The sequence below is a fragment of the Papio anubis genome, chromosome 10 (assembly GCF_008728515.1).
Source record: "Papio anubis isolate 15944 chromosome 10, Panubis1.0, whole genome shotgun sequence".
Classification (NCBI taxonomy): domain Eukaryota; kingdom Metazoa; phylum Chordata; class Mammalia; order Primates; family Cercopithecidae; genus Papio; species Papio anubis.
The window spans coordinates 84367668-84387920 of NC_044985.1; the positions used below are offsets into that span (position 1 = coordinate 84367668).

The window sequence follows — 20253 nt, forward strand, 5'->3', positions numbered from 1 at the left end:
GAATGACCCCAGGTAGACATGATTCGGAAGAGGTGAGAAGTTGTCAGCCAGGACTAACATGTTTGTTCTACCAATGGTGGATTTAGTCAACAAATATTTGCTGAGCCCCTGCATAAATCTGGTGCTGGGCAAGGCCCAAGGATTCAACAGTGAACAAGATAGAGGTCCTACTCTGGCTTTCTCCAAGGCCTACCAGCCGGATGCTCCTGGGATGAAAGGGAGGGAACAGCTTCAGATGCTTTTCTAAATCAGCTCAGGCAAGGGGTCATCGTGCCCACTACCTCCCCAACTCCCCACAGGCTGGGTGTCCTCGAGTATGCTTATTAAAAATTCTGTTTTGGAATCTTGAAGATCATGGTGGATGGGAGGCAGCACTAGATTGCAGCTCCCACTCAGATGTCAGAGCAGTGGGTGGAGGCTCACATTGTAACTTTCACTCCAGAACGACTGCAGGAATAAATCAGGAAAGCTGAGAGAACCCACAGACCCTCTGAAGAAAGCAAATTGCTCCTGCGGGACCCAGGAGACACCCCAAATACTGTGAGGGCCCAAACTGTGGAAGTGGAAAAGGGGGAGTGTCCATCCCGAAACACACACCATCACTGGGGAACCTGACGATCTAGATCATGGGAGAAGATTCTGACTTTACCTGGAGCTGAGTGAATTTAGAGAGCCAAATGAAATACAGGGGTAGAGGAAGCAGCAGGAAAAGGCCTGTGGGCTTGCTGGGTCCCCTAGCAAGCCATTTCTGCCTTGCCTCACAGGGGTCCTTGAGGAGGGCTGCCAGAGGCACTGGGGAAAGGCCAAAGGAGAAGAAAACCTCCAGCTGAACTTAGTCACAATTTGAACCAATCCAGAAGTGTCCTGGCCAGAGCTTGGGGGAGGGTGTGAACAGGGTATGCAGGCTCCACAGGTGGTGGAGGCATGAAAGCCCTAGTTGCTTTCACAGCTGGGAGGCGGGTAGCCTGGGGCAAGTTCTCAGCCCTGCTCACCCAGTGCCAGGAAACAGACTCGGCGCCATTAATGGGGCACAGTGGGAGTGAGACTGGCCCTTCGGGTTGCGTGGGAGCTGGGTGAGGCTGTGACTACTGGCTTTCCCCTACTTCCCTAACAGCCTGCACAACACGGTAGAGGTAGCCATAATCCTCCTGGGAACAAAACTCCATTGACCTGGGAACTATACCTCCATTCCTCACAGTACCTACAGCAAGACCCACCCAAGGAGTATCCAAGCTTAGACACGCCTAGCCCTGCCCCCACCTGATGGTCCTTCCCTACCCACCCTGGTAGCAGAAGACAAAGGGCATATACTCTTAGGAGTTCTAGGGCCCCACCCACCACCTGTTCCTCCCCATACTACCATAGCTGATGCTCTCTTGAAAGCGTCACCTCCCAGCAGGAGGCCAACCAGCACAAAAATAGTGCATTAAACAACCACAGCTAAGGGCCCTCACAGAGTCCATTTAACCCCCCTGCCACTTTCACCAAAGCAGGTGCTGGTATCTACGGCTAAGAGACTCACAGACGGTTCACATCACAGGACTCTGTGCAGACAACCCTCAGTACCAGCCTGGAGCCTGGTAATCTTGCTGGGTGGCTAGATTCAGAAGAGAGATAACAATCACTACAGCTTGGCTCTCAGGAAGCCACATCCCTAGGAAAAGGAGGAGAGTACTACATCAAGGAAACATCCCATGGGACAAAAGAATCTGAACAACAGCCTTCGGCCCTGGACCTTCCCTCTGACAGAGCCTACACAAATAAGAATGAACCAGAAAACCAAATCTGGTAATATGACAAAACAAGGTTCTTTACCACCCCCAAAAAATTAGACTAGCTCACCAGCAATGGATCCAAACCAAGAAAAAATCCCTGATTTACCTGAAAAAAAAACTCAGATGGTTAGTTACTAAGCTAATCAGGGAGGCACCAGAGAAAGGTGAAGCTCAATATAAGGAAGTCAAAAAAATGATACAAGAAATGAGGGGAGAAATTTTCAATGAAATAAATAGCATAAATTAAAAACAATAAAAACTTCAGGAAACAATGGATGCACTTACAGAAATGCAAAATGCTCTGGAAAGTCTCAGCAATAGAATTAAACAAGCAGAAGAAAGAACCACAGAACTCGAAGACAAGGTTTTCAACTTAACCTGAGAGAGGAGAGAAGGAGACCTCCATATTGTCGTATGTTGTTTTATACTCAGTACCTGTTTTAAGAAGAAACAAGGAAACAAAACCAAAGGCAGGCAGCCTGACGCCAGGCACCAGACCCAAAAACCAGGCCTGGGCCTGCCTGACCTTAGCCCGATAGTTAAAATTCAACCCATGACCTAGCAACCGATGTTACCCATAGATTCCAGACATTGTATGGGAAGACATTGTGAAACTTCTCGTTCTGTTCTGTTCCACTCTGATTACAGGTGCTTGCAGCCCCTGTCAGAGAATCCCCTAGATTGTTCAATCAATCACGACCCTTTCATGCAAAACTTTCAGTGTTGTGAGCCCTTAAAAGGGACAGAAATTGTGCACTCGACAAGTTCAGATTTTAAGACGCTAGTCTGCTGATGCTTCCAGCTGATTAAAGCCACTTCCTTCACTATCTCGGTGTCTGTGGGGTTTTGTCTGCGGCTCATCCTGCTACAAACCCAATCCAGCAAAGACAAAGAAAAAAGAATATGAAAATATGAACAAAGTCTCCAAGAAGTCAGGGATTATGTTATACGACCAAACCTAAGAATAATCGGTGTTCCCGAAGAAGATTAGAAAGTTTGGAAAGCATATTTGGGGGCATAATCAAGGAAAACTTTGGCAGCCTTGCTAGAGACCTAGACATCCAAATACAAGAAGCTCAAAGAGCACCTGGGAAATTAATCACAGAAAGATCATCACCTACGCACATAGTCACCAGGTTATCTAAAGTTAAGATGAAGGAAAGAATCTTAAGAGCTGTGAGGCAAAAGCACCAGGTAAGCTATAAAGGAAAATTTATCAGATTAACAGCAGATTTCTCAGCAGAAACCCTACAAGTTAGAAGAGATTGGGGACTTATCTTCAGCCTCCTCAAACAAAACAATTATCAGCCAATAACTTTGTACCCAGTGAAGCTAAACATCATAAATGAAGGAAAGATACAATCTTTTTCAGACAAACAAATGCTGAGAGAATTCACCATTACCAAGCCAGCACTACAAGAACTGCTAAAAGGAGCTCTAAATCTTGAAACAAATCCTGGAAACACATCAAAACAGAATCTCTTTAAAGCATAAATCTCACAGGACCTATAAAACAAAATACAATTAAAAAAAAAAAACAACAAGATAACAGGCAACAAATAGCACAATGAATGGAATGGTACCTCACATCTTAATAATAACATTGAATGTAAATGGCCTAAATGCTCTACTTAAAAGATACAGAAGCGCAGAATTCACTGACCATCTGCTGCCTTCAAGAAACTCGCCTAACACATAAGGACTCACATAGACTTAAGGTAAAGGGGTGGAAAAGACATGTCATGCAAATGGACACCAGAAGTGAGCAGGGGTAGCTATTCTTATATCAGACAAAACAAACTTCAAAGCAACAGCAGTTAAAGAAAGACAAAGAGGGCCCTTATATAATGGTAAAAGGCCTTGTCCAACAGGAAAATATCACAATCTTAAATATATACTCACCTAACACTGGAGCTCCCAAATTATAAAACGATTACTAATAGACCTAAGAAATGAGATAGACAGCAACACAGTAACAGTGGGGGACTTCAATACTCCACTGACAGCACTAGACAGGTCATCAAGACAGAAAGTCAACAAAGAAACAATGGATTTAAACTATACCTTGGAACAAATGGATTTAACAGATATTTACAGAACATTCTACCCAATAACCATAGACTATATATTCTGTTCTTCAGCACATGGAACTTTCTCCAAGATAGACCATATGTTAGGCCACAAAATGAACCTCAATAAATTTAAGAAAATTGAAATTATATCAAGCACTCTCTCAGACCACAGTGGAACAAAACTGGAAATCAACTCCAAAAGGAATCTTCAAAACCATGCAAATACATGGAAATTAATAACCTGCTCCTGAAAGATTATTGGGTCAAAAATGAAATCAAATGGAAATTTTAAAATTCTTCCAACTGAAGGACAATAGTAACCCAACCCTATCAAAACCTCTGGGATACAGCAAAGGCTCTGCTAAGAGGACAGTTCATAACCCTAAACACCTGCATCAAAAAGTCTGAAAGAGCACAGACTATCTAAGGTCACACCACAAGGAACTGGAGAAACAAGAACAAACCAAACCCAAACCCAGAGGAAGAAAAGAAATAGCCAAGATCAGAGCAGAAGTAAATAAACTGAAACAAAAAAAATACAAAAGATGAATGAAATAAAAAGCTTGTTCTTTGAATGAAAAGATATATAAAACTGATAGACCATTAGCAAGATTAACGAAGAAATGAAGAGAAAAAATTCAAATAAGCTCAATTAGAAACAAAACAGGAGATATTAAAACTGACACCCCAGAAACATAAAAGATCATTCAAGGCTACTGTGAATAACTTTATGCACATAAACTAGAAAACTAAGAGGAGATGGATAAATTTATGGAAAGATACAACCCTCCTAGCTTAAACCAGGAAGAATTAGCTACGCCGAATGGATCAATAACAAGCAGCAAGATTGAAATGGTAATTTTAAAAATTACCAACCAAAAAAATTCCAGGACCAGATAGATTCACAGCCGAATTCTACCAGACATTCAAAGAAGAATTGGCACCAATCCTACTGATACTATTTCACAAGATAGAGACAGAATCCTCCCTAAATCATTCTATGAAGCCCGAATCACCCTAATACCAAAACCAGGAAAGGACATAACCAAAAATGAAAACTACAGACCAATATCTCTGATAAACATAGATGCTAAAATCCTTAGTAAAACACTAGCTAACTGAATCCAAAAACATATCAAAAACACAATCCACCATGATCAAGTGGGTTTCATATCAGAGATGCAGGGACAGTTTAACATAAGCAAGTCAATAAATGTGATACACTGCATAAACAGAATTAAAAACAAAAATCACATGATTATCTCAATAGATGCAGAAAAAGAGTCGACAAAATCCAGCAACGATTTATGTTTAAAACTCTTAGCAAAATTAGCATATAAGGGACATACCTCAATGTAATAGAAGCCATCTCTGACAAACCCACGGCAAACATAATACTGAATGCGGAAAAGTTGAAAGCTTTCCCTCTGAGAACTGGAACAAGACAAGGATGCCCACTCTCACCACTTCTCTTCAGTGTCGTACTGGAAGGCCTAGCCAGAGCAATCAGACAAGAGAAAGAAATAAAGGGTCCAAACTGGTAAAGAGGAAGTCAAACTGTCACTGTTTACTGATGATATGATTGTTTACCTAGAAAACCCCAAGGACTCCTCGAGAAAGTTCCTAGAACTGATAAAACAATTTGGTAAAGTTTCTGGATACAAAATTAATGTACACAAATCAGTAGCTCCTCTAAACACCAATAGCGACCAAGCTGAAAATCAAATCAAGAACTCAAACCCTTTTACAATAGCTACAAAGAAATAAAATAATTAAAAATATACCCAAACTAAGAAGTGAAAGACCTCTACAAGGAAAATTACAAAACACTGCTGAAAGAAATCATAGATGACACGAACAAATGGAAACACATCCCACGCTCATGGATGAGTAGAATCAATACTGTGAAAATGACTATACTGTCAAAAGCAATCTACCAATTCAATGCAATTCCTATCAAAATTCCACCATCATTCTTCACAGAACTAGAAAAAGACAATCCTAAAATTCATATGGAACCAAAAAAAGAGCCCACATAGCCAAAGCAGCACTAAGAAAAAAAAAAATCCAAAGGCATCACCTTACCTGATTTCAAACAATACTATAAGGCTATAGTTACAAAAACAGCGTGGTACTGGCATAAAAATAGGCATGCAGATCAGTAGAATGGAATGAAGAACCCAGAAATAAACCCAAATACTTATAGCCAACTGATCTTCGACAAAGCAAACAAAAACATACAGTGGGGAAAGGACACCCTATTCGACAAATGGTGCTGGGATAATTGGCTAGCCACATGTAGGAGAATGAAACTGGATCCTCATCTCTCACCTTATACAAAAATCAACTCAATATGGATCAAGGACTTAAATCTAAGATATGAAACTATAAAAATTCTAGAAGATAACATTAAAAAAAAAAAAACCCTTCAAGACATTGGCTTAGGCAAGAATTTCATGACCAAAAACCCAAAAGAAAATGCAATAAAAACAAAGATAAATAGCTAAGACTTAATTAAACTGAAGAGATTTTGTGCTCAAAGGGAACAGTCAGCAGAGTGGAAGAAAATCTTCACAATCTATACATCTGACAAAGGACTAATGTCCAGAATCTACAAAGAACTCAAACAAACTAGAAAAAAAAAAAAATCCCATTGAAAAGTGCATTAAGGACATGAATAGACAATTCTCAAAAGAAGATATACAAATGGCCAACAAACACATGAAAAATAATGCTCAATATCACTAATGATCAGGAAAATGCAAATCAAAACCACAATGCAATGCCACCTTTCTCCTGCAAGAATGGCCATAATCAAAAAATAAAAATAAAAAACAGTGTATTTTGGCATGGATACAGTGAAAAGGGAACACTTCTGCACTGCTGGTGGGAATGTAAACTAGTACAACCACTATGGAAAACAGCATGTGTTGGCCGGGCGCGGTGGCTCAAGCCTGTAATCCCAGCACTTTGGGAGGCCGAGATGGGTGGATCACGAGGTCAGGAGATCGAGACCATCCTGACTAACACGGTGAAACCCCGTCTCTACTAAAAAAATACAAAAAAACTAGCCGGGCGTGGTGGCGGCGCCTGTGGTCCCAGCTACTCGGGAGGCTGAGGCAGGAGAATGGCTTGAACCCGGGAGGCGGAGCTTGCAGTGAGCTGAGATCCGGCCACTGCACCCCAGCCTGGGCGGCAGAGCCAGACTCCGCCTCAAAAAAAAAAAAAAAAAAAGAAAACAGCATGTGGAGATACCTTAAAGAACTAAAAGTAGAACTATCATTTGATCCAGCAATTTCACTACTGGGTATCTACCCAGAGGAAAAGAAGTAGTCATTTGAAAAAGATACTTGCACATGCATGTTTATAGCAGCACAATTCGCAATCGCAAAAACGTGGAATCAACCCAAATGCCCATCAATCAATGAGTGGATAAAGAAACTGTGGTATGGCGAGGCGTGGTAGCTCGTGCCTGTAATCCCAGCATTTTGGGAGGCCAAGGCGGGCAGATCACCTGAGGTCAGGAGTTCAAGACTAGACTGAACAACATGGCAAGACCCTGTCTCTACCAAAAGTACAAAAATTAGCCAGGCATGGTGGCGGGTGCTGTAATCCCAGCTATTCAGGATGCTGAGGCAGGGGAATCCCTTGAACCCAGGAGACGGAGGTTGCAGTGAGCTGAGATCACACCACTGCCTTCAACCTGGGCGACAAGAGCGAGACTCTGTCTAAAAAAAAAGAAAAGAAAGAAAAGAAACCATAGTGTGTGTGTGTGTATATATATGGAATACTACTCAGCCATAAAAAGAAATGAATTAATGGCATTTGCAACAACCTGGATGAGATCAGAGACTATTATTTTAAGTGAGGTTCAGGAATGGAAAACCAAACATCATATGTTCTCACTTGTGAGAGCTAAGCTACGATGATGCAAAGGCATAAGAATGACACAAAGGACTCTGGGGACTTAGGGTGAAAGGGTGGGAAGGGGGTGAGGGATGAAAGACTACAAATTGAGTGCAGTGTATACTGCTTGGGTGATGGGTGCAACAAAATCTTACAAATCACCACTTAAAGAACTTACTCATTTAACCAAACACCACCTGTTCCCCAATAACTTATGGAAATAAAAAATTTAAAAAATAAAATTTTTTTTTAAAACTGTGAAAAAAATGCTCTTTTGATTTTTCTCCTCCACCCCCAGGGTCTAGGAGAGTCAGGAATGTTTCCAGGGTCTTCTGTGTTCTTCGCCATAACTGAAGTTGTGGGCGCAGTTGGCAGGGAGAGGGGCCTGGTCCCAACTTTGCCAATAAACAGCCCAATCACACTGGAGCAGATGTGAATGACCTGTGTAGATTGGTTTATGGACCTGGTATGAGGTCCCTCCACCTTGACTATGAATTCTCTGCTCCCCTCCTCAGTAATTCTCAATGCATATGGGGGCAGGGGACATATGTCAATTTAAAAGTCATTTCATGATCCCAACCAGTATAAGGCTTTCATTTAGAAAATAAAATTACTTTGATTTTTCAAACAGAAAGTTATAGGATTTTTCTGCTTATCAAAGGGGAATATGGATTTTAAAGGATTAAGAAATGGTCCCTCCCATCTGGGCCCTGAAAAGGTTGCCGGTAGTCCAACTACTGATTCTTCCAGCTGCACAGCAACCTTCAGCCAATCAGACATCTCCATGTGCCCCAGGTGTGCTATACCGTACCATCACTTCCCAAGAGTGGCATGACCTGGACGAGGTTAGGAAGCCCTGCTGTGGCTCCAGCCATGTGCTGACCAAGTCATAGCCAGGAGCCATGTGGGGCTCGGGAGCCCTCTAAATGAGCCTAGTCCAGATTGAGATATGCTGCAAGTGAAAAGCACACACTGCATTTTGAAGATATGGTACCAAAGAATTCAAAAACACCTCAGTAATAATTTTATATCAATAAGATGTTGAAATGATATTTTGGATATACTGGGTTAAGTATAAATCACTAAAATTAATTTTACGTTTTACTGTTTTTACATAGCTACTAGAAAAATTTACGTTTTATACTTGACTTCCACCTGTGGCTTGCATGGTAGTTCTGTTGGACAGTGCTGCTGTGGACAATCCCTTTTGCATTGTGACATGAGGGAAAAGGCAGAGGCACCGTCAGGTGGAAGAGATTTAGTGGCTGTGGGGAACCAGGAAAGGAAATCAATCATTTGATTAAAACACCTTCACAAGGTCCAGTATGTAAAAGTGAATGCCAAGAAAGAAAGAGGGGAGTGGATAGGAAAGAAGAGAAGAGAAAGAAGGGAAGAGAAGGGAAGGGAAACAAAGAGGAAGAGAGGGGAAGAACAGCAAAGGAAAAGGCTCTAAACCTCATTCATTCCTCCGGTACCCCTCATTCCTGAGCCCCCCCTAATGTCCCCAGCACAACAGACAATCCCACTTCTGCTCTGCTATTATATTTGGCTTCTGGAAAACTCCGCTTGTCACTTTGGTTCAGTTCAACAAGTACATTCTATGCACCTGCTATGTGCAAAGCATTGTGCTGGGCGAAGGAAGAACCACAGTAAATGGCACAAGTCCCTGCCCAGGAGTCCAAAGTCTAGTGGAGAGCCAGCTGTTGAAAGAGGTGATTACTGCACAAACCACCCAATGCTGGGGACCGCATGCTGAGACAGCACAAAGAACTGAAAGCTATTTATTCATCCAAAGGGTTCCCTGACTCTGCCCCAGCTGGGTGGCAAGTTTCTCTAAAGAAGGCATCATGTTATATTTTTTCTGCATCTGTCACTGAGCTTCTGCACTCAGAAAATCCTGATCAGTTGAAAAGGCTGGAGTGATGTGGTGGCTTTGAAATCAGATGTGGGCTTCAAATCCCAGCTCTGCCTCTTAATAGCTGTACGTATGACCTTAGGCAAGATTTTCACCTACCTGTACCTCAGCTTCCACAACTGTAAAAGAGCAAAAAGATCTACCTAGTCGTGTCTTTGTATTTAATGAGCTTAGCTCTATAAGTGTTTACCACAGTGCCAGCACATACTAACAGCTAAATGTTAACAATGATTATTATAATGACTATTGTTATTATTCCCCAGCCAGTCCTTGGTGTTCCCAGCATCATGTTTGTTTTCTGTTTTTCTTAGCCTGCAACACCATCGTGGAGAAATGAGCGAAGAAAGACTTCCGATGGGGTCTGGCAAGGATATTACAAACAGTACTCCATTATTCCAACTTAATGTCAGCTGTAACTTCCCTTAGCCACAAGACCTGTGCCGGCCTCACGTGATTAAATATTAATACATTTTTAATGCATTTGAAAAGACTTAGTACGGTTCTGTACTAAGGTACATAAGATATATGGCAACAAATTGTTAATTGTATGATGGTAGCTTTTTGTGGTTGAAAATCTTAGACTCACTCCTTTTCAATAACAAAGACAAAAGAGGTAACAGAGAGCAGACTGAGATGCATAATCATTTATACATTTATTCAACACATTTTAATAGAACATCTAAAAAGTTGTGGCCAAGCACTTAAGGAATGGTAAAAATAAATTAGGGATCCTACCTCACAGAGCTTATAACTTAGTTTAATTATGTATGGCCTTATAATGAAAGCAATGCAAGTAGAAAGTATTGTACCAGGCACAGCCCAAATGCACTCCCATGGATGGTGATGAGGAGATGACATCCAGCTGATGGGTAGGATCTAGACAAGTGGACATAAAGAAAAAGAAACTCCAGGTGGAGGAAAACACAGAAGCAAAGGTTTGGGGGTCAGGAAGGAATCAGGTATGTCTCAGAATATAGACAATTTGATTTGGCTGGAGGGTAGGCTGTGAAGGGGAAAATCTGAAGATACAATTAGAAAACTAGCCTGGATCAGATTATAGATGGTGTATTAGTCTGTTCTTATGCTGCTAATAAAGACATATCCAAGACTGGGTAATTTATAAAGAGGTTTAATTGCCTCACAGTTCAGCATGACTGGGGAAGCCTCAGGAAACTTACAATCATGGCCTACGGGAAGCAAACATGTCCTTCTTCACATAGCAAGAAGTGTGAAGTGAAGCAGGATGGCAGGGGTGGGTGCGGTGGGCAGGGGAAGCCCCTTATAAAACCAACAGCTCTCATGAGACCTCACTATCAAAAAAACAGCATGAGAGTAACCGCTCCCATGATTCTATTACCTCCCACTGGGTCCCTCCCAGGACAGGTGGGGATTATGGGAACTACAAGATGAGATTTGTGTGGGGACAGAGCCAAAGCATATCAGACGGTCTTAAACATAAGTGAAAGCCTTCTTTACATAAGTGAAACATCAGTTTAACTTTACATAAGTTAAAGACAGGTTTTACCCCATCAACTGCACAGGTCTTTAATTGTAATTTGATCAAGGAAACAATATAATCAGAAAGATTGATCTTGAAGACTGTGTAACATGAATCAGCATGACAGAGAATAGTTGGGAAGCTACTTTAATAATCAAGAGGAGACAAAGGCTTGAGGGAGGACATACTGGTAGTAACAGAAAGATTCAAGGGACAGGATTTCCCGCCCCCCCCCCCCCAGCTGGATGGGGTGGCCAGGGAAGGGATCAAAGATCAGTCTAAGGTTGTGCTCAGGAGAGTGGGAGGATAGGGGTGCCCTTAACAGAAGCAGGCACCACACGAGGAGGAGCAGGTTCAAAGGGAATATGGTGACCTGGAGTTTAGATTTGTAGCCTGGCAGCCAGCCAAGGGATGTATCCAACAGGCAGTTAGTGCAGGTTGGCAAGAGGTCTGGTGCAGACAGATTTATGAGTCATGAATGCAAATTAGTAATTAGAGTCATGAGATTGGATCAAACTCACTGGAGGGTGAAACTGCAAAGAACGAAGAAAAGCAAATGCAGAAGGTGAGGAGAAAAATGCAAAAAGGAGGAGAAAAAAACAGAAGACGAAGGACTAGGCCAGGGTGGCCTCCACGGGGAACACCAACCGAGAAGGCAGATCTCAGAGAGAGGAGTAGGAGTCAGGAAGTACTAAACACCTTGAAACAGGATGAGGTCCTGAGGCTCCTTGCACACTCCGAACATGCGCACACCTTCAGACAGCGCCAAACCCCTGCAAGGGGAAGTGGGTAACCCTTAGACAGCCAGATTTTAAAGACCCTAAAAATTCCCCCAGTTTATGCCCCACCTCTGTCCCCCTGTACACACCTACTGAAAACAAACTCTCCTCCACTGGCCTGAAACCCGCACCATCCTAACTCTGACATGGAAGAAGTCACCCCGAATTCCAGGAAGCCTCTGTTAATGTGTCTCCCGAATCTAGAAGTTCTTAGGGTCTGGGTAGAGACTGGAATCCCCTCCCCTGGCTCCCGGCCCTCCCTTTCTGGTCACCACACCCGCAAGACTCATGGACTCTTGTCTGCCGCTGGGCAGTGGCATGGATGGCACCGTCCTAAACATGCAGATGGGCGGGTCACTGTGCACATCGCCCAGGCCGGTCCTCAAACGGAGGGGGCGGAGGCCTTCTTTAACGGGAGGAAGGGAACGAACGGCACTAGAAAGGAATAATGGACATCTTGGTGATATTTAGGAAAAAATGCGCAGACTCAAACCGCCTGCCTGGGAGGCCACCGCTCAGGAACCTGTTGAACCGCAGCTGACCCTGAATCGGTCCAAAGCTCCTGGCCATTTTGACCCAGGTTCTCCCCGTTCCCAGCGTCCGCATCCCGCCAAGAAATCCGAGGCTGCAACAGCGTTGGACGCGAAGCGCCTCGAGACCCACGCAGGATTACGGTTTGCCCTGGACGTTAGGCTTGGCTCAACGGACATCCCCCGCTTCCACGCGGGACGCAAATGCTTCGCGTTTTCAGATCAAGTCAGAGAGCCGGGCCGCCCGCCACGCCGCCCCCACCAGACAGAGCCCGGGAGAGACCGCCGGGCCGGGCGGGGCTCCTGGGCAGGTCTGCGCAGCCCGGCACGTGGAGGCCCTGTTGTGCCAACGTGCGCCCCGGGGACACGCAGGGACGCCGCGGCGGTTGGGCGTGGCCGCCACATTGACCCCCCTCCTCGGCCCCCCTCCCCCAGCGCCGCCACTTCTCAGTCCCCGGGGATGCAGGGGACCAGGGCTACGAAGCAAGGCCCAGCAGCAGCGACTCCACTTCTCCCTGCAGGAAATCCTTGTAAAGAGCACAGCAGACGTCTTGATGACGCAAAGCATGACTGGTGGCTTGAGTGACGGGGAGCGAGAGGGCGAGGCAAAGAGGAGAATTTAAGAAGAATATGCGTAGGCCGTTCTGATTGTTTTTTCCAGTTAATGCATAATTTCTTGAAAAGCATCTGAGTAGGAAACAGATGGAAAGTTCTGAGTAATCCATACTGTAAGGAGAAGTACTCTAAATGGCTTCAAATAACTTGATGTTTCTTTCACCCGCATGTCAAACTTAAAAAAAAAAAAGTCACAGTAATCTCATTATCCAATTCATCTGTGTTTTAACATAACGCAAGTACAAACGGATGTATACTCTGCTTTCAGGAAAGCAATTTCCTCATCCAGTGCCTGCTCTATGCCGGTAAAAGAGTTTAACTGAAGTGGACACCTGGCTTTCCAAGTGTAGGAAAGATAGGGTGTTGCCTTCTTGGAAACTGCGCAAGAACAAATACGTGGCAGTGTTCGTTTGAGGATTATATAACCAGTGGTCTGGCCTCACTGAGAGTGCTGGACAAAGTATTTCACTATTGCAGAAGGGCTGTCCCTCCTTTTCAGAGCATTGGTTTGCTATGCTCTGCAGAGAACAAGGCGTGGGGCTGGAGCGAGGAAATCAGTAAGAAGAACTTGGAATGAATAGCCTGAGGTGCAGAAAGGCGACCCAGGATGGTGAGTACACTGGTATGGACTGGTGGAGTCAATTTGACACATTGTTAGAATTATTTTTCCAGCACAAGACACTGAATGAGCTATTTGGCAGATTTATATGCTTACCACCTTGAAGAAGCAGTAGCCAGATTACACTAACCCTCTTTCAATTGCAGCAGAAAATTACCTTGGAAAACTGGATCAAATCCTTCCTCTTGAAATCCTTCCTTCCTATCAAGGACAAGCGGTGTTGAACTCAGCAAAATTCTGATCTTTGTGTGTCTGCTATAACTTTCTACATGTATATCACGAGAAAAGAAGACTGCCAATGATTGTTAGTTACAAAATGCAGAAAACTGAGGATGTCTCAAGCTGAAACTTTATAAACTTGTTATGCCTGCTGCCAACCTAAGTCACAGAGAAAGGCTCTCTAAAAGAAAAGATACTGGTTTGGAAATATAGCATTACAATGGGAATATGCACGCTGTAGTAAACTATGCGCATATTCAGGGAGGTAAAGGAAGACGAGTTTTTAAAGGAAAATGTGAGAAGGATTACATAATTGTTTTGAAGTATACTTGGCTTACAAAGATCAATAACAGGTGACACCAGTCCAAGATTGGACAGGCAGTTGTTGGGCAAATGTCCTTGTAGAAGTTTTTTGGGATTTTTTTGTTTTTTTGTTTTTGTGCAAGGTTTCAATGGCCTTTGTGCAAGCTTGTGGTTTTGGTAGAGTGTTTTGTGATAGTTTTTGTTATTAGTCATATAAGCATGAGGACCCTCTTTCCGTGGCCCTCTTTGACTCTATTTGTCAGGGATTTCTTAACATTAATGACTCTCTTTGGCTCTATTTGTCAGGGATTTCCTAACATTAGTGACTCCATTTGGATTCCGACAGCTTTTACACTGCTTTAAATTTAATGACCCTCCTGAACTAAGCCAAAATGACTAATAAAGGAACGGTCCTCTGTGAATGAGTATTCTTTATTATGCCTCATGCATATACAAAGAAATTATTTAAAGCCAAGAAAATCTTTTTAACTAATTATGCTATAAAAACATCTTGTGGCGTGACACAGTGGTTCACGCCTGTAATCCCAGCACTTTGGGAGGCCAAGGAGGGCGGATCACTTGAGCTCAAGCGAGGTATTGCTCCTTACAAGAGGGCATTAGCTGCAGGGGTCTGCCTGCAGACCCTGACCCAAACGACGGTTGAATAAAACGTACACTGACACACAGATACTCTGCTTTGCCAATCCAGCTGAGTGTCCAACTGCCTGCACACCATGAGAGGTTTGTCACTGCGGGCCGGCCCTAAGCAGCTTGCACTCCAGGCATTTATTTAGTATAGAATTAACAACAGAAACTTTAAGCAGACACACTTGTGGATAATTAACATGGTTAAGAGAGTAGTTCTAGGAAGGATTAAAGCTCAGTTACAGCAGTCTAAAGTAAATACTATTAGGGAGCAATTTCCCTGGTGGACCTCCCCCCAGAGGGCCATCTGACTCAAAGGTTAGTTAATGGAGGTCGGGTAAACAGACTTAATGGGGAAGCCTCTGTTGTCCCTAGTATTTACCCTGTGACCTAATGCTCTAAGGTAAGAACGACTGCCTTCAATTATTACAAGCTATGTAACCTTTTGGCATTCCAAAAGATTTGTGACTATTCCCTATAACTTTCCCTAATATTTTCCTTTAATATTTCTGCCACCATCCTGAGTGAATCCCAACACTCAAGAGTTGGAGAGCAGCCTGGGCAACATGGTGAAACCCTGTCTCCACAAAAAAAAAAGAACAAAATTAGCCGGGTGCGGTGGTATGTGCCTGTAGTCCCAGCTACTTTGGAGGCTGAGGTGGGAGGATTGATTGAGCCCAGGAGGTTGAGGCTGCAGTGAGCTGAGATTGTACCACTTATAATCTTGTGCTTTGGTTTATCATGAACAGACAAGTACTGAAATAATTTGGGAAATTCTGTGTATTACATCCAAATTTACTTCTTAGGTAAATTTTGACACTACTGAATATTAGTGTATTTCACTTATCAATCTTTAAATTTCCTCTAATTTACATGAAAAATTGTTAAAGGAAAAAATTGATAGTCTAAATTTAAATTCTATTTTATTTGGTGTGTTTAACTTTTTTCTGTTATTATATACTGAACTCTACTTCAGTTTCCATATCTCTCCAGTGGGTGCTTAATTTTTAAAGATTACATATTTTTTTATTTTTTGAAACTAAAATGACCGCTTTTTAAAATGTAAGATAACATTATGCTATTTTTACTTTATTTTAGCTTTTCTTGACAACAAAAACCCACAAAAATAAAACTGAATTTTAAGCATTCAAACAAGCTCACATGGGAAGAAAAATCACTAGATTTTATTAAAACTATGCCTTTGTTCTACGTACCATTTTTTAAACAGGCTCTACAAATTTTCAAATAATCATTAAGCATAAATGTGATGAACCTGGAGTGCTTTCTCTACCCTTCATAATGTATTTCTTTCAATTTTGATAAAACTTTACTTCTCACTCAAACTCAAGAATTTTAGCTTTTGAACTGATTGCAATTTGCTTATGCTAGGATAGGACCTTATAGAAAATAGTACCAATGTCAAAGGATTTAAAATAGAAAATTAAACATAAAAAAAACTTTAAGTGTATTTTGCATGATTTGAACCTGTTGATTCCCTATGCTTTCTGCCATATTGAAAAAGCAAAAACAAAAACTCTGCTTGGTTTATTGGCTAAAGTAAGTATTGTGTACATTTAGTCTCCAATATTCAAAGAATTAGGAATTCTTTTTTATTTATCCAGAAAATAATGAACATCTGTTTGGAAAGAGAGAAAAGCTTATACAAGTTAAATAATTTTGGAGGAATGAATAAATTTTTTAAAAAACTACTTTGCTGCTAATTAATTATAGTGAGTTATTTGAAATGTTTTTGTTTTTAAACCATATTCCTTGTCTTTTTCTGAATTTTCCTTTTAGATTCCACTAATGGACTCTAAATGCTGTAAGCCTTGGTCCATCCCTGTTGCCTACTGTACAAAGTTCATGAACAGAAGTTGATTTTCTAATGGATTTAAAGACAGTCGGTCACTAGTACAAACATTCGTAACTAAAATGTTTAGAAAATTAGGGACAATCCTTAAATGTTATTTCATATTCACAAAATATCTTATGCCTTCAAGTATACATAAGCAATTATGTTTCTAGAGCTTCAACAGAAATATAGTGTTTAATTCAGTATAATCAATATAGCATTTCTCAATTGTGTGCAGTACTTCTATGCTATTTTTATCAAGAAAATGAAAGCCTAGACCATAATGTTTCTATTATGAGAAACAATGAGTGAACAGAAAGGATTTTGTGGTTGTTTACTCAAGAAATTGTGAAATTTTTTATTTAAGATGCTATGCCTAAAAATTATTCTTACTGAGTTTTCATCATTTGTCTGTATTAAATACTGAGGTATAACAAGTGATAATCCACAGTTACTATGAAATGAATATTCACTTTTTTTAATGCACAGGTCTGTAGGCAATTCACTGGACTTTCTAAGGCTCTCAGCTATCAAGGAATTGTTATTCACTCCATGAAATGTTGAATAAAGTAAAGTCACCTCCTAAGATATTTATAGAAGAAGAATTTAAGGAAATTGTGGAAATAATTCCATAAAACGATGGAAATATTTGCCACCATAACACCAACAAAGCAATGTTTAGACGAATTCTATTCATTGATTTTTTTTCTTCCCTATGTTCATACTCAAAAGTGAAGATTGTTTGTTTTTGAGACAGGGTCTCGCTGTGTCACCCAGGCTGGAGTGCAGTGGCACCATCTCGGCTCACTGCAACCTCCACCTCCTGAGTTCAAACTATTCCCCTGCCTCAGCCTCCCGAGTAGCTGGGACTACAGTCATGTGCCATAACACCTGGCTAATTTTTATATTTTTAGTAGAGATGGGGTTTCACCATATTGGCCAGGCTGGTCTTGAACTCCTGGCCTCAAGTGATCCACCCACCTCGGCCTCCCAAAGTGCTGGGATTACAGGCGTGAGCCACCACGCCCAGCCAGATTGGTTGTATTTGATTACCCAAAATAGATCTACAGATGCTCCTGAATTTACCATGGGCTTATGTCCCAATAAACCTATTTAAATTGGAAATATTGTAAGTCGAAAATGCATTTAATATATGTAACCTACCAAACATCATTGCTTAGCCTAGCCTACCTTAAACACGCTCAGAACATTTGCATTAGCCTATAGCTGGGCAAAATCATTTAACACAAAGTATCTTTTATAAAAAAGTATTGAATATTTTGTAATTTTTTGACTGCCATACTCAAAGAGAAAAACAGGATGGTTTTATGGATACTCATTGCTATTGTACACAGCTGAAGGCATCATCATAAAGTCAAAAAATCGAACCATCACAAACTAGAGACCATCTATATTGTGTTAAGATGAGAATGGCCAAATGTCTGCAGTCAGTATACCTACCGGTTATGTTCAAAAGGCATAAATGGTCAATACTTTTCGCATTCGAATTATTTTCAAAATTGTTCAGTCCAGCATATTCTTTTTTTTTTTTTTTTTTTTTTTTTGTGACGGAGTTTCGCTCTGTTGCCCAGGCTGGAGTGCAGTGGCACGATCTCTGCTCACTGCAAGCTCCGCCTGCCGGGTTCACACCATTCTCCTGCCTCAGCCTCCCGAGTAGCTGGGACTACAGGTGCCCGACACCACGCCCGGCTAATTTTTTGTATTTTTTAGTGAGGCAGGGTTTCACCGTGTTAGCCAGGATGGTCTTGATCTCCTGACCTCATGATCCGCCCACCTCAGTCTCCCAAAGTGCTGGGATTACAGGGGTGAGCCACCACGCCCGGCCCAGTCCAGCATATTGTAACATAAATATTCAAAAGTTGAACAACAACAGGCTTCCTTTTGTCCAATTTTTATATATGCAAACTTTTTAGTGGCCCTGATTTTCAACAAGCTGATTTTGTACATGGCATCACCATAAGGCCACTTGACTTAACACATTTTTGAATTCCCACTCATTCCCTCTCGCCTTTTTCTTTTGAGCTTTTCCTCCCTTTGCATTCACCATTTTTAGTTCAGGAGCAGCTTGTGTGGGGGTCAAATGAATGACGTGAAAGGTGGCAGGCTAAACAGGAGTGGGAAATTAGGGAAGCAATTTATATTCTAGACAGTTTCGGGAGTTTTTATTGGAACTACAGCAATGAAAATACCAACACAATAATAACCAATATTTGCACGCCAGCTTCCAGTTTACAAAACATTTTCATGTCCTCCACTTCCCTGAGTCTCGTAGCAGCCCTGAAAGTTTGCCCCTGTGTATTTAATGTTGCTTTGTAACTTTTATTGGATCATTGTATGCAGTTGTCAATTTCTTGAGGGCAGAAACTATGTCTTGTAGTTCATGAACATGCACATATATATACACCACACAGAAACAAACATTATTAAACCGAGTGCCAAGTGGTTAAGAGATTCAAGTAGCAGATTTGCTGGGTCTAATAATGAAAGAACTATTCCCGCTGTCAAGGAGACCAATGACACCATCAGAGAGGACTGTAAGAAAATCCACCGCAGATGGGCCAACAGGAGGGGCCTGAACACAGGAAGACCAGGGAGAGAACACCTAGGAATCCCCCTAAGAGTGTGTAATCCTGAGCCCTTCACATCTTGTGCATGGAAATCATTATTTTTAATGACTAAATTGCTTTCCGTGGTATCTATATCTCCAATTTTTTTCCGTTGAAGTACTTTCATCCTATTATAAATTTTTGGTAGTATAAGCAATGCAAATGTATAAGCATCAAGTAAAACATAATGGTTATATCCTAGTACTTATTCCCAATTTTGTTTATTTGAATTTTCTCATTTTAGATTTGTTAGATATTGATATTATTAAACTTTCCAAGAAAAAATGTTAGTCATATTTATCAATTCTATTCTTTTCCCATTTTCTAAATATTTTTCTACTTTTATCTTTCTTATATACCTATTCCTCATTTCTCTTGATTGAGTTTTCTTTTTCTACCTCTTTTGTAGCAATGGGGGGGGGGTCTCACTATATCACCCAGGCTAGTCTCAAACTCCTGGCCTCAAGCAGTTTTCTCACCTCTGCCTCCCAAAGTGCTGGGATTACAGGCATGAGCCACCTCGCTGGGCCTTTTTCTACCTTTTTAAATTGAAAGTTTAGTTCTTTTTAATCATTCTAATTTAATAAAAACATCTAAAGCTATAAAATTTTCCCATGTATATGGCTTTAGTTGTATTTCATAGATTTTGATATGCAATCTTGTCATCGTTATTTTTCTATAATCTATATTTTCTGTTTTTATTCCTTCTTTGAGCCTAAGTGTTTAGAATTTTATTTTAAAACTTACCTATGCTTACATGTTTTTGTCTTTTTGTCATTATTTTCCAGTTGGATTCCACTGTGATCACAAATGATTGTTTAAAGGGGAAAACAAGGAGAAAATTTGAGAAACCTGGAACAAAGTGGGAAAAAATGTAAGCATGAGACAGAGCATTAAA

General features: G+C 41.4%; 1 protein-coding gene and 1 pseudogene across 1 annotated transcript in view; both read left to right on the forward strand.

Moving 5' to 3' along the window:
* Positions 1-16723, forward strand: part of AOX3P (aldehyde oxidase 3 pseudogene) — a 98007-nt pseudogene extending 81284 nt beyond the window's left edge.
* The window catches only part of AOX4 (aldehyde oxidase 4), an 85278-nt gene continuing 77934 nt past the window's right edge, over positions 12910-20253 (forward strand). Inside the window, exons 1-2 of the mRNA XM_031651147.1 lie at positions 12910-13700; positions 20144-20229. The gene's annotated coding sequence lies outside the window, so the exon portion shown is untranslated. The remainder of the gene's footprint in view (positions 13701-20143; positions 20230-20253) is intronic.